The sequence below is a fragment of the Nycticebus coucang genome, chromosome 3 (genome assembly GCF_027406575.1).
Source record: "Nycticebus coucang isolate mNycCou1 chromosome 3, mNycCou1.pri, whole genome shotgun sequence".
Taxonomy (NCBI): Eukaryota; Metazoa; Chordata; class Mammalia; order Primates; family Lorisidae; genus Nycticebus; species Nycticebus coucang.
This window is the reverse complement of record NC_069782.1, coordinates 109,024,369-109,039,904: the sequence shown is the minus strand read 5'-3', so window position 1 is coordinate 109,039,904 and position 15,536 is coordinate 109,024,369.

Here is a 15,536-nt window from a genome sequence, read left to right as displayed (position 1 = left end):
ACTGGCATACATAGTTAAATTAGCTCATAATTTATCCTGGCTTGGGTATTTAATAATTGTATGAATTGCATCAAATATGTTAAAGTGCACTTAATCTAATTTTAATAATCTGATGTTTATTCAAAGCATCACCAGAGGTCATGATTCTCTTACAATCCTGCTCCAGGTAAGTCAACTTCCTTTTCCTCACATGGTTATTTTGGATAATTTTCAGGTAACCCGGCCAGGGTGAAGAGGTTAGACTTTGTAGTTTGACAAACATGCATCTTGTCCTTAGACCTTGGGAAAATTCCTCTGTGTCTTGGACACCTCTTCTGCAAAATGGAAATAATACCCACCTCTGAGGACAACTGAAAAGATGCTGTGTGTAAATCCTTGTGCACAGTACGTAGCACCAAGTGAGCAGTGACTTAATAGCAACTGATGTTATTACTAACCAGATTTTCTTTTCCTTGCACAGTGTTTTTTTGCCCATCAGGGTTCTTTACTGTGTTTATCTGTCTTCTGCATCAGAGGGGGAAGCTAGTGACAGGCCTTAGTCAAGGCACAGCAGTGAAAGGCACCATCCCACTTCCTGTGCCATACTATTAGAAGAACTGTGAACTCAATCGAGGGCACCTGCCTCCTGACATAAGGTTGATGTCAACGCTGTCCTACACATCACGGTTGGAGCCTCCCACTTTGTACAGAAGTCTGTATTGCTATTTGTTTTTATTCTTTTATGTCTCTGATTCATCAGAGTATTGGTAACTGAGTTCTCCGTATGGGTTGAGAGGGTTGGTTGGCTAATTCTGATAATCCTTTACGTTGTCCCTAATTGTCATCTTCCTAGTGAGTTTCCCCACTCCAGATGGTGTCCTCTGCTCCTCACCAAGGTCACCGCAACCCCAGTTGCTCAGTTTCTCTACTCTTACTCCTTCCTGCTTTTGGAAGACTCCATTTGCCTGTATGTGTGTTAATTTTGGTTGTTTCCACTTTAAAAAGTGAACAGAGTTAGATAATATTTGACCATTCCTGCAGATATAGTCAGGACATTTCAAAAATCAAGGGATTTCACATTTTCGTTGTTTTTTTAAAATGCTTTGACTTATTCTGAAAGGAGGCAAGTAGAGCTTGAAGTTCTCTTTCTCAAGGATTAGGCCATGAATATGTTTTGGAACAGATTTTGGGAATTGGAGTCTGCATCTGACTTTGGAGGCAGAATTTCAGTGTGGGAACCAGAACCTTTAGGAAAAAATTACAGTAACTGAAATGTTTCAACTTCATAATAGAATGTTTGGATGAGTTACAAGAGGAAAAAGAGAGTAGCTCAATAATTGGGTGTGTGTGGCCCTTTTTTTCAAGGCCAGAGAAAACAAATGACTCTGAACTCACTGTCTGCATGCTTCTTAATCCTTAACAGAGAACCTGTGGGAATTAGACATTAAAAGGCATTAGCAAAACGTCTAGAAAACAATTTATATTCAAAATTTTCATCCAGGCACAACTGGCTTTTTGTCTAAATTGCTGAGGCAATTTGATTCCAAGTGGCCACGGATAAAGTTTTCCAGCTTTGTAAGTTTGTTGATGTGGCTGGGTGACGTTTCCTTATTTTTTCTCCCTGTGGCCAGAATCAGAGACTGACAATAATAGCTGAAGGATGTTACTCTATATAAATTCTTCCTGTGGATTGAAAAATAGCCATAATGAAAAATTATGCTACCTTTGCTTCAGGAATCTGAATGAAATTTCTAAATGTGTAGGGGAAATTCCATCCTATTTTACTTCATATATATATCACACACACACGGTGCCAAAAATGTATACACTTTTTAAGAAAGGGAAAAAATGTATTAAACTTGTAATAATATATATTGATAACAAAAGATGAACACAAGTCACTTTGAGCACTTATAATTGCAGAAGTCAAGTGTGACTTGAGCATTACAAATTTGATACTTTTTTTTCCTTCCTTAAAATGTTCTATACATTTTTGACACCTTTTATATATTTAAAACGCTTTTGAAAACACATAAAAATAACTTAAATACTGTTATTAGAAAAATGTGAGAATGGGTGGGGAAGTTAAGGAAAATTACAGCTTTGCCTGCCATATAATAAATTATAATCAGGTACGCCACTATAGTGAGGATGTCTTTAAAGAACTAACTTGTTTTTAAAAGTCTTTAAAAGTTAAGAAGACAGAATTGAGTTAGACAAGAGATCGTGATAATGATGACATTTGCCTCCAATGTGCTGTGTATGATAAGCCTCATGTAAATACAAACTTTTTGGAATACCCATGTGATGGGAAGTGTGAATATAAAAAAGGTATCCATTACTTTCTGGTCATAGTACTTAAGCCAGTGATAAATTAACAAGAAAGAGAAGCCAGCTGAAGAGTTAAAGATTTAAATAAGTTAAAACTTTTTAGGTGCCTAGTTTTACATCCTCTTTGTATAGTATTTCTGTATGAAGGATTCTGCATTTCTGTAGTTTAACAATCAAATATCGGCCAGATGTGGTGGCTCATGCCTGTAATCCTAGCAGTCTGGGAAGCTGGGGCAAGTGATTACCTGAATTCAGGAGTTTGAGACCAGCCTGAGCAAGAGTGAGAGTCTTTACTAAAAACAGAAAAATTATCTGGGCAATGCGGCAGCCCCTGTTCTCTCACCTACTCAAGAGGTTGAGGCAAGAGGATCCCTTGAGCCCAAGAGTTTGAAGTTGTTGTGACCTATGACACCACAGCACTCTTAAAAAAAAAAAAATCAAAGGTAGGGAATGCAAATATAATTCATTATACCAGTGGGGGTGGGGGAGATCAAAGGTAGGGAATGCAAATACAGTTCATTATACCAGTGTTTGTTAAACCATATGAAGTGAAAAGCCTTTTGTTGTTTTCAATGAATTGCAGACTAATTCATTTGTAAAAATACAAGAAAAATGTGGTAGTATAAAACTGCTGTCAAAGTTTTCAAGTGCTTTCTCTCGCCTTCTGTACTTACTGCAGACCAGAACCAAACACTTTTAGGATTCATACCTGTCCACAGACAACCACTCTTAGAGGAGTAATGAATTATATATTTTTCATAATAGAAACTTCAAGAATATATGCAAAAATATTTCCCTGAAGTTATCAAGTGTCCTCTGTGTGTTTTTCCAGCTGTACCAGTGTAGGGAGAACTTGGATGTGCTTTCAAGTATCTTTAAGACGTGGTTAGTTGTATAAGTCTCCTGGAGACATATCAAAATGTGCTTCCCATGTATACTCAATGTGAATGTGCTTTGCTTTTGACTTCTGTTCTTTGGCAAATCTTGTGGCTACTGCTGCAGCTCCTGGTGTGCTTAATGTATCAAATTCTTCTTCTACTGGTTTCTCCATCTCACTTTGTCCCATTTATTTATGCTTTCCCACAATTGAGGGAAAATAGCATTTTCAGTTCCTCGGAGGAGAGTTTATTTTGTGTGGCAGGACCTCTAGGTTCTGGCATGGTCTAGAAGTGGAAAATATTTCCTTTGATATCCTCAAGATGGTGGTTTGCAGGGTTCCAAGTCCGAGGTGTGCTGGAGGCAGGCCCATTGTCATTTTCACCCTTGTGAGGCTACTCCAGACACTTTGTTCGAAGCCATTCTTTATTAGCAGATAATTAAAACTTTACCTCTTTAAGATGCTCTTGGGAATTGATTTGAATGTTCTGCTAAAGCAGAGGAATCACCCCAATATCCACGACAGGCAGTGATAAAGATGTATTTTCAGCAGCAAAAAGGAAAACAAAATCCCAAACAACTGTCACTCCATGTACAGCCTGGAGAAATGAGTTGACAGCTCTGCAGAGGGGACATCCAAACCAATGTGCCTGCTGGAATTGAGCAGAGCAGCCACGTGCAGTGACGGTAACAAGCCAGCTACAAGCTGTTTGGGGATTATGAGGACCGAATGTTCACGCAGAAGGGAAGAAAACCAAGGAAAACACTAAAGGAAGAGGGGGAAGTTGGAGGAGGATGCTGCTACCAGGCCTGGAGACTACAGCGCAGAGGAATGAAATCCCCAGGTTTGTGTCTGTGGACCTTGGATGTGTTCTGCATCCACTTCCTCCAGCCATGCACTGGGAGCTGCTTTAGCCAGAAATTGAATCCTGAAATGATGAGGCTCTGTAAAGTGGTGTTTTCTTTCCAGAAGTCTCTCGGCCCTTCTAGTATTTCTCTCCATTAGCTTGGGGAGAGGAGGGAACAGGCAGGAGATCCACCCTTCCCGTGATGGGGAAAATAGAAGTGACTGCTGGCAAGTGTGAGGATGAGCTAGGACCAGGCTCTGGACACAGAATTTTCATTTGTAAATGAATGTGCTGCCCACAGCCACGTTTCTATAGTCCTGCCTGATTGTGTGGGCCTATGTGCATTTGGAGGAACTTAGGTAATAACGCTTCCACCCACTGGGCCTGCAGCCCAAGGCCGTGAATTACAAAGATTAACTATGAATTACAAAGATTAATTTCTACTTTGTTCATGGTCTTTTACTTGTGATGCTTTAACCTTGACTATTTTTAATGATTTTCAAATTACAACCAATAAATTTTAAAGAAACATTTTCCAGCTCCATCCTAAATGACAGAAAACAAATTTCTAGGAGAAGGTACAGAAAATCTTTATTTTTCTAAAAATTTTCCAGGTGGTTCTGTCCTATCAGGACTGGGAATCCAGTCTTTGGAACCACTGGACAGGACCATTGTTAAATATTCATTTCCAATTCAGCATTTTTCTGTGATTCTGAATTTGACTCTAACCTCATCTTTTAGATACTATTCATAGACTTCAGGCAGGGATGAGTTGTATTTTGCTTTTGTTTGGCAAATCCATTCTGCAAAGTATGTATAAAAATGGGCAAATAAAATCTCTGAATGGGGGCAATAATGAAAATACACTTGACGCTCACTCAGCCTCTAAGAATATCCACCACCTGTATATCAGTTATGCTAATTCGAAATTTGTCATAGATTTCCTAAGGATTTGTATAAGGCAGCAGCTTGAAGACAAGATTAGTAGGTTGGACCTTATACTTGGAAGAAATAAAATTATATTGCTAGAACTATCTGCCTTTCAGACTGGCCTCCCTTCCCCCAGTTAGTGAAGGGACCCCTTTAAAACTGAACTCCATGCTACTAAAATTCTTTCTGTATATAGCAACCTCCATCTCCTTAACTTCTTTGTAGAATTGATTTGCTCTACCTTACTCACATTGTTCTTTCCTTGTATTCTCTTCCTGTGGTCGGGGCCTAGGACAGAAAGTGGGCTCCGGGGACTACAAATGCCAAGAAGGCAGTTATTGTAGATTCAGGACCCTCTGCAGGGGCCTAAAACATTTCTTTCCTTGGACTTTCATGGTACCTGACGTTCATCATTAAATATATATTTTGGGCTAAGACAGGTCTGTTCCTTAATACTCATAAACAGGATGAGTTTATGACATCCTGTTGGACATCTGTGTCTTCCTGCCACCTTTTATCCTTCATACCTTGCTGAATCTCTATCTTATGGGCAGGGCTGACTTCATGGGTGTGTGACCAGTGCAGTTACCCAAGGCCCTCCAATTAGATGAGTCTCGGACTTGGCTTAATCTTCTGTTTTTGTCATCTTGAAACTGAATTTTGAAACAAGAGACCCAGCATTTTTATTTTGTGCTAGTGCCCACAAATTCTAAAGCTGGTCCTGCCTCAAAAGTGGATTCAGCTTCCTATGAATAATTGGAAACCTTCAGCTGGTCCTACTTCCTTTCCATTTTGTGGCCGCCATATTTAACTGTGCACCGAGATGAATGGGAGAGGTGTCTTGTTTGAGGGGTTTGGACACAGGTCTTCTCACTGGAACAGCAATGGGAAGAATACTTCCTGTTCTTAGGCCATGCTGCTTCCTGCCAAGGAGAACAGCTCCCTAGGAACCATATGGAGCCCATAGACTATGCTTCATTCGGTGGACAGCAAATTCAGCATATAACTTTATCATCGTTATTATTGCAGAGTGTTTTAAGGAAGCAAGAATCATGAAAGAATCCTTTCTCTCTTGCCTTCTGCTAAGGCTGGGCCCTGGTGTATGTGTGTGAAGTAAATGGCTGACTTAAGGGTTGAATGGCCGGCAACTGTCATTCAACTCCCCTCTCCATCCACACAGTGCTGTGTGCTGAGGAACCTGATGTCTATTCTTCTTCCTCCTTGGATCATCTGCCTTGTTTGAGGTATTTATGCTGTTCAGGATTTTTTCCCCTAATCAGATTCATATTCCCATCAAATGGAAGTGACCTCAGTAATAAAATTAGGCAGGTGTACAGGGGGGAAATAGGTGTTGGACTGGGATAGAGCTGGCAGGAGACAAGGCAAGGTTTTTTGTTTTGGCTTTTTTTTTTTTTTTTTTTTTTTTTTGCCTAGAACATTGGGTGATGAGGAGGTAGAATCTGATGAACAAATTAAGGTTAAAACCCTCATCCAGAATTGATTCCTATACATCATCCACTAGGTAACTAGCCCACAACTTATATTCTAAGATATCTTGGCTTTGGCATGACTTGTATCAGTGAGGAGAGAAATCAGATGAAACAGTCAACATGATGTATAGACAGGGCATTGGGAGGGATGACACCCCAGCTAAATTCTGAAAGTCCCTGAGATCAGAAGCTGTTTAAAGGATAAGGATAACTTAGGTGATTTGGTGTTTACTGAGGGCTGAGGGTTTCATGACGTAAATGACCTACAGGGGTAGTGAGTCTCTTCCAGAGTGTTCTGAACCCACCAGGATGTAGAAAGAGTCTGGCTTATTTATTTATTGAAGACAGGGTCTCACTCTGTCAGCCAGGCTAGAGCCTCAGCACTTCCAACTCTGGGCTCAAGCCAGCCTCCTTCTTCAGCCTCCCGAGGAGCTGGGTGGCCGGCTTTCAGAGGTCTGTTGAGCTCTTGCCACTGTGCTGAGTACTTTGCATTATCTTATTGACTCCTCTTAGTACCTGTAAGAAATAATGCATTAGTCAGCCCTCCTTAGGTTGGCAGTAACAGAAAGTCACCTCAAATATGTTTGAACAAATAGAGGAATGAATAGTCTCATGTGACTAAAAAGACTAGTGGATGCTTCGGACATGACTAGATCCTTGTTCAATATTCTCCGACTCTCAGTTTTGCCCTTCTCTCTGTTGGCTTTATTCACCCATTGGCTCTCCCCTAGATGGCTATGAGTACCTCTGATTTAAAAAAAAAAAAAAAAGAATGTCTTTCACAATATTCTAGCAAAAGTTCTGAAGAGCACTCTCTCTGGGTTATGCTGGGTCATACAATCATGCCTGATCGGTCTGTCATTAGCCAGGCTTGGATTACATGTCCACCCCTGAAGTCTAGTGGTGGGTGCAGCTCAAAGAGCTACATGGTCTGAATAAAAGAGGGACAGCTTCCCAAAGGAAAAGGGGGGCTATTATTGAAAGAAGCTGAACTAGGTGATAGCAGGGGAAACAAAAAAACTTCCATTACAGGGAGGCACTATTATCATCCATCTTATAGGTGATCAAACGGATGCAGAAACATGTTATCTAATTTGCACATAGCCAGCAGGAGGTCAGCTGAGGCTTTGACTCTAGAAATGGAACTTTCTTCACTTTCTGTTTGCTAAGCAGCAAAAGATTTTGGGCAACATAGGCAGATAGACTGTTCATATTTGTGTTTAGAGGGGATGAGAATTGTTGCCTGAAATTGGAAAATGACTTGGAAATAGAGTATCTTTCTATTCCTCCTGCATGCTACCAGGCAGGAGGGGTGGAATTCCATGCAGCCTGCCAGCTTTAAGCAGTACAGAGACATGTCGAGAGCGTCTGGGGCAGGTGAGGTTCAGGGCTGAGAGTGCACAACGTAGGCGTGACAGCACCTCCACCAGGCTGTGTGCAGAAAACACTTGACCAGGAAGAGTCACATGGGGATTTAGTTCCAATAAATCTGGAAATGTCCTCTTTTGCCACCTCAGACTCCTGGGGGAGCCACATGCTCTAACTTCTCTAATTGCCTTGGAACTTTAAAAAGCCTTGATTTGGAAACCAATATAAGAACTGGCTCCAACGTGGACTGTTTTCATCCAGTCAAGAAAACATTGTGCTTATCACAGGAAGAGGGGAGGAGGAAAAGAATGAGCCGGGTCTCCCCTGTCCTAATTTTATCCCCACCCTCTTTTCCCACCCCTTTGTCAGGATGGGGAACATGCCTGATTAATCTTTAAATTCCTCCATGACGTTGCTATAAAAGTATCCGATTGCACAGACTCTGTCTGCCTTGCTCCTCTTGGTGACCTTGTGGAATTTGCGACTGACTAAATATTGATTATTGGATTTAGCCCACTTACCAGCTCTTCATTACTTTGAGCAAGTTATTTGGCTTCTCTGACACTCTGCCTCCTCACATGTAGAATGTAGTTAAGGGAGGGGGGAGGTTTTGATGGAGAGAGGGTAATGGGTGGGGCCACATCTATGGTGCATCTTAGAATGGGTACAGGCAATTGCACTAATGTACACAGCTATGATTTAACAAGAAAAAAAAAAAAAAAAAAAACTGTCTACCACCCAGGGTTTCCCTGACGATTAAGTCAAATAATTTGAATTAAGAATCTCAGCCAGTGCTTTTGAGTTAGTACGTACTCAGTCAATGTTCACTTCCTCTTCGCTTATGCCCCACATCTGGGCTGTCTCTAGAACAGTGGTTCTCAACCTTTCTAATGCCGAGACCCTTTAATTCAGTTCCTGTGGGTCGCAACCCACAGGTTGAGAACCACTGCTCTAGAACACCACTTCAAAAACTTGTGAAAATTACAAAGTTATTTGTACAGAGATGCCGTGTTTCATAAACTCACATACAGGGTTCTTTGCCTCTGCTGAAATGAATTTTCCACATTAGGGGATTGGTGGTGCCTTCCAGCCAGAGCTTACCGGGAACATGCCTGTACCTGACAACTTGGGTTGCTTACCCCTCTGCCGGGAGAGAGGATGCACAGCAGGGGGAACTGGGAGTGTCTCAGTAAGTGGGTGTTACAAAGGACCTGTAGGATTGGAGCTGGTAGTTGGGGGGAAGGATTAGGGCAGAGAGGTTTTGCTCTAGATTAAATGCCTATGTTGCCAACACCCAAACAAATGGGATGAGGTGTTCACATCTCAGAGGGCTGTGCAACAGTGCTAGATGTTCCTCAATCAGAGTGACAGAGTGGAGGTGGGTTGATAGTTGGGCAGCACTGATGAACTGCTCAGAACTGTTCCGATGTTGGCATCAGACACAGCAGAAAGAGCCCACACAGGCTTCTACATGACCAGTTTATGGAAGCAGCAGCATTGGCTTGAGATTCCTATTGGCAGTGTGTCCCACAAAGGAGTTATAATTGAGCCTCCTCCGTATTTGAGACCATTAACCATCTCTGTTGTTTGCAGTATTTCTCTAAAACAAAAAGTACAGGCAAGGACTCAAAAGGGAATAGGAAATGCATGTGGGAATGGGAAAGACAAGCTCAAAGCCGGCATGGATTTGGGACAACAGTTTGTAGGGGTCAGATGTCAGTGAACATGAAGCTCATGCTCCCTGCAGAAGCCCTTCTAGTAGCAAGTAGCAGGAAGGAGTTCTTCCTTACTTAAATCCCTTATTCTGTAGCTAATTAGCCTTCTCTGCTTAGTCACTGAAAAGAAACAAGCTTATCTGTGGAAAAAGCCGTAGAATAAATACCTAATCCCCGACAAGCTCTGCTCTCCGCCTCCCTCAGCCTTATGGGAGCCTCAAGCTTCCCCTCCTAGATCTACTTTCATAAGCTCCCCTGTGCCCTTTCCCAACAAATTACTTTTTCTTCAAGTCAAATAAGGTCACTTGGGGAAGAAAAAAGGAGAAAAAAAATTCTGCTTAGGTGCAAACAGCAAGAAATGGTTTTAATTCTCAAAGTGACTGTGTTGTCTTGTCCAGGAATAATGATTTAATCCAAAGGAATGAAAGACCAATGGTGGAGTATCTGGCATCAGCAGTTTTTATTCCTTTCTAAAAAAGATTTTCAATTTGATTTTTAAAAACTTTGGCTTGATACTAGGTAATTAGGTACCTGCTCTGTCCCTACAAGGGCATCCTCTGTGGAGGACTGGTGACCATCCTTAAGTTAAATAATGCATATATAAAGTGCTTTTGACAGCTCATCACATTAGTGATTAATGAAAGGTAACTATAATCATTATGCTCTATTAAATTGCTTTTTGTGTACTTTGACTATTACTGATGTGGGCAGGGTGAGCTCAGGCAATTGAATCTGCAACTTGAGGTCATGGTCTGGCATGGTAAGAGAACCAGGCTGGGTTAGTGTCCAGAAGGGCCATTGCCCCTCTGTATTCTGTCCTTACAGGACAACCTGGTATATGTTTGGGCTTCGCTGTGTTTTCTGTAATTAGCCATGGTGATCTTGGTACCCTACCCTTTGATAATTTAGACTGAATTGGTCTAAACTCCAATTCTGTGTGAACTCCATCTGGGACAGAAGATGACAGAGTCTCAGGGAACTCACATTGCATACATGCCTAAGATGTCCAGAACCAGACATTTTATAGCAGCTGTGTGGATTTGGGCCAAATGTGGCCCACCTCTGAAGTTATCAGAGATGTGAGGTTGCCATTGGAATGCTTTGGGTGAAGTGAAGATCCTATGTAGCTCTCCTGAGAGTTGGAGTAGTGACCCAGGGCAGGCTCACTCGGAAAGGACACAGAATGGGTTTAATTGCAAAGTGCAACATGGAGGCCCCTGAGTCGGACCTGATGAGATAGGGAAGAGGCTCCCTTGGGGTGACTGTGCTCCTCGTGTAAGCTCCCACATGAGTGTAAGTCAGAGGGGTCCTTGAGGAACGATCGCTAGGGATGTGGCAAGAAAGCATTTGCACGATATGCAAATCGATTCTAGTAAGAATAACGTAAAGTTACAGGTAGAAGAGGTGCTAAATCTCCAGTATTCAAACTGGTGGTTGTGGCTCCCTTCTGGAAACCAAGTAGAAGAAAACCTTCTGTGTTAACACGTTCTTAGGAATCCATTCACAGGCAAAGAGGAGCGAAGACAAAAAGGGAGTGCGTCACAGGAGGCAGGACAGCAAAGATCAGGTAGTACACTGGCATGCTCACCACAGCTTGCTGTCTGAAAGGATGTCTTCCAAGAGGCCATGTGCATAAGTCTCCTGCCTCTTTGAAGCAGGCTTTAAAGACAGGGGTCCAAGAAATAGGAGAGTTCCTCCTCAGCCTACATCCTGGAGGCCAAATCTATGCTCTCTATGCATCAACTTCTGGGTTGCACACACATGGGACCAGGTGGGTCCCTTTATGTATCACTCCTCGGCAATAAGCAACCCCCAGGGAGATAGGGCACAGCACAGGCATGAGGCAAGACACCGTCATGACAGACTCCAAGCTGGCACCACGGGACCTGCTGTCTGTAGCAGAAGTGGTGGCAGCAGAGACCTGGCCCTTTGACAACAGGACAGTGCAGGCTATTGTAAGAACTACAGGAGTCAGAAAGCAAGGCAAGGGGACAGATCTAGGGTGGTATGTTTCCTGTCATCTCTTTATATTCAGGAGGGCACTGAAATGAAAGGAACATAAAGTTTTCTTTTCAGCCCCCTGGGAAGCTGAGGGTTAAGAACGCTTACCTTTGGAAGAGGTGACCTGTAGAGGAAACTGAGCCCTGATCTTTAGCATAAGACTCACTTCCTGCTTCAGAAACCTAGAGAATCACGAGAGTGGCATGTGAGATGTATACATGCAGGAGATCAGAAAACTGGCCTCCAAGGGAGAATGTATCTGTGAGGTGTGGCAATAATAATGATGGTAAAGCTTCTCTACATTCTGAAAGTCTCTTGATGGCTGGAGGCATAGGTTGTGCTCAAGGTCTGTAGTTTTACGAAAACAAAGGTGGAGATATTCTATCCAACCTTCTCCATGTCTTCCCTAAACAGTGCTAATGTCAGATGAGCAGCTTTTGACTACTTCTTCCTGTTTTATGATAAATATGGACCTGAGGTTTACTCGGGGGGCTCCTCCCAGAGTTCCTTAGTCCCCGACACAGACTCTGTGTCAAGCCTCTTAATTCTTTATGCCAACACCCCCTCATCTGGTGACCCCAAAATAAAAATACTCTGGGCAAGGGCAGCTCTTTAATTGTTCAGGGCAATAATTTTAAAAAGGATCAAAGCTATGGGCGGCGCCTGTGGCTCAAAGGAGTAGAACGCTGGCTCCATGTGCCGGAGGTGGCAGGTTCAAACCTGGCCCAGGCCAAAAACTGCCCCCCTCCAAAAAAAAGAAAAGGATTAAAGCAATGGAAGCCAAAAAATATCACTTTCAGTGTAGCAAAGGAGTCTATAGAAGAACGTCACTGTCTGGAAGAAGAGATTGGGACAGTTAGTACTTTAAATAGTTTTTTGGGAGGAATAGAGTAGAATCTTTATAATCTTCCTTTTAGTATTTTTTTGTGATAGAAGAAAGGAAAGACAAAAAGAATAGATCTCATAGGCATCTTTTTGGAAGAAGCTAAGATATATGGAAGATGGGGATGGACTATTGAGAAGGCATATTGATTAGACAGGGAACCTTCTGACTTGGAAGGGACAAGTGCCAGGGTAAGAAGAAATGGAATGGGTGAAGTTGGTGGGTTCAAAGTACTATGTACAGAATATAAAAAACCTTGTGGAGAAACAAAATCAGGAGAGAGATCTACAGAGTGTTTGATTCTGTAAACTGAACAAGTTAAACTGAGCACACAGCAGGGCTCCTCTGTACACTAGCAACATCATCACGAGAAATACACCCACGTGCAAAGGAAGTAAAGCATTAGAGGTGTCACCACAGATGAGGCTATCTAGTGATGGAGCTGAGAGCAGTTCATGGCCTGGATATGAAGAATGAGGTGAAGGGGAAGGATAGGAGTTGTGCAAACAGGGTTAAACAGGGCCTGTGTGAGCAGTAGGGCTCCTGGGTACATCTCAGAGCCTGGGTTATACCACTTCTATAGAAGTCAGGGTAGGTATTAAAAGTATGCCCCTGCATACTTATATTGCTTCCCAGTTCTACTGAACAGCACTGCTACCTTAAGGAATCCCAGGATGGGGAGAGATGGGAATGCAGTGCTGCTGCTTTGTTAACAGCCGGGTACCTGCCTCCTTCCACCCCCAAGCCTCCCTCCCAAGGAGGCCTCCTCTGATGAAACCCAGTTTGGGAGCATAGTTTGAGCCAAGACACAAGGTGAGGCATTTTCTTCCTTCATCCTTAATATTAGATGGCTGGGTTGATAAAATCTCGAGTTCATTCCTCAGAGCCAGACTCTAGGTACTCATCATGTGGAAATAGAAAGTGGAAAGAGGGCCCGCTGGGCGGGGAGTAGGAATGACCCGAGGCAGGCTGAGGCCGAGATCTGGTGTGCAGAGCTCAGATCCTGTCTGCATCTGCCCACCAGAAAGCACAGATCCAATGAATGCTGTAGGCTCTGCCGATTACATTCACATCTTTTCCTTGCAGTGGTTCTCAACCTGTGGGTCGAGACCCCTTTTTAACAATGAAAATACATTGTGGCATTAGGAAGGTTGAGAACCACTGAGTTAGTGGGAGGGATGGACGCACAGGAAGGAGCATCCTATAACATTTCTCACCTAGACAGGAACCTGTCTAGAAATACAAGGTGACAAGAAAGGTGTCCCTACTTTGACACTCTCTGCTACCTAAGTTCAAGATCTAAATCCCCTCCCACAGCTTCCAAGACTTCTGCATTCTGTTTCACCCTCATCTTACAAGACTCATGACACACACACACTGTCCAGCCACATTAAACTGAGCCTTCTTTGAGCACATTGTACGTTTCTCTGCCTCTGTGCACTTGAGCCTGGAATGCTCTCTCTGGTTGTAGAAATCCTTTCCATTTTTTCAGGCCCAATTCAAGTGGCAGCTCCAGCATTCACCCTTCTTAATACCCTAATGGAAGTATCGTATTCCTCCTCTGAAGCCTGACCACAGGCCGCTTGTAATACAGACATTGAGGACAGACACTGGTTTTTCTTCTTTCCGTCTCTTCACTGGTACTGAGGATGGTGTCTAAGAAAATAACTATACCATAGTAAGAGTTCTGCAAATATCTGCCAACATGAATTGAATTCAAAGTTACTTAATGGAAAATAAAGAGATGGCCACAGGCAGAGAAGTGGAAGTACCAGCATTTCTTTCTCCTTTGCTTGCTGCTTAATAAATGTCATTTCATACCCAGTCATAGTGGAGAAGGTCCTGGAGGTGACTGAACCAATCAGGGAATGGAAGGATGGGAGACATGAGATCCAATTAATTTTTTTTTTTTCCAAATGCAGAATCTGTTGTTCTTGCAATGGACAAAAAGCACACTCTGCTTCCATATAGTGTCATTTCACAGCATGACCCATCTGCTATAATTGCTCTGTGCACATTTGTTCTGATATCTGGTCTGATGTGTGCATCAAACACCAAATAATGAAGCTGATGAGAATTAGTGAAAATAACCTACAACTGAAAGGAGGAAATAGCACTGAGAACAAGCAGGAAATGTGCCGCACCCCCGGCATCAAGCCGTGGTGAGGTGGCGCTGTCCGCATTATAAAATGCGTGAGTAGGTGGTATGTGCTCCCCGGAGCGAAACCCCCAGCACCCCTGGTTTGCGACAGCAGCGCATAAGTTGCCTAGCATGCCTTTGTTTGAACGTAATGACTCACGAGGTGCGGCATAAAAGCCTAAGAAACCTTTGCTCTGAAACCTGTCTGTTCAGTTGAATGCCTGATTGTTGCCTGATTGTCTTGAGAAACCAAGAATAAACATAATGACTTACTGATCCACAATTAAACACAGCAAGAATGGCTGTGCCGGACTCAGTGGCTCCAAGAGAGCCTGCACAACAGCACGTCCCTACCATAAATGTCAGTGACTTCAGACAATGCAGGCACGGCAAACAAGATGTTCCAACATGACATACACTATCACCACCTACAGTAAAACTTTACTTAGAAAAACGTTTTACTTCACTAATTTTCATATGTAACACAAATCAATAGAGTAGTTTAATGTTTAACAAACAATTAACTATGAATCAAAATATAGTTACTAATAAGAGTAAAAATACATAGAAAATATATATAGAAGTAGTCAAGCATTACACATAAAAGAATATGTTCAGCTGTTTTTAAAAGAGATCATAAGAAACTGAGAACAATTACAGAACTAAGAGAAGTCACAAACCTTGACATTCCTAGATAAGGGGAAGCAACCAAGTGTTACTGATAAAACCACCTCCCTAGAGCAAAAAACCTTGAAAAAATAAACCACCTCCCTCCGGCACCTCCCTCCGGAGAGCAAAACCTTGAAAACATATAGTGCATGATAAACCACATATGGAGACACAAAGATAATTTACAAGCATAAGCAAAATAATGATTACATTGTTTAAACCCTGGGAAGAAAATGTATAAATACCAGACTTAAAAATCAGTAAAGTACAGCTGCTTTCTTCATCATTCGTGGTGTGTGGCAGTTT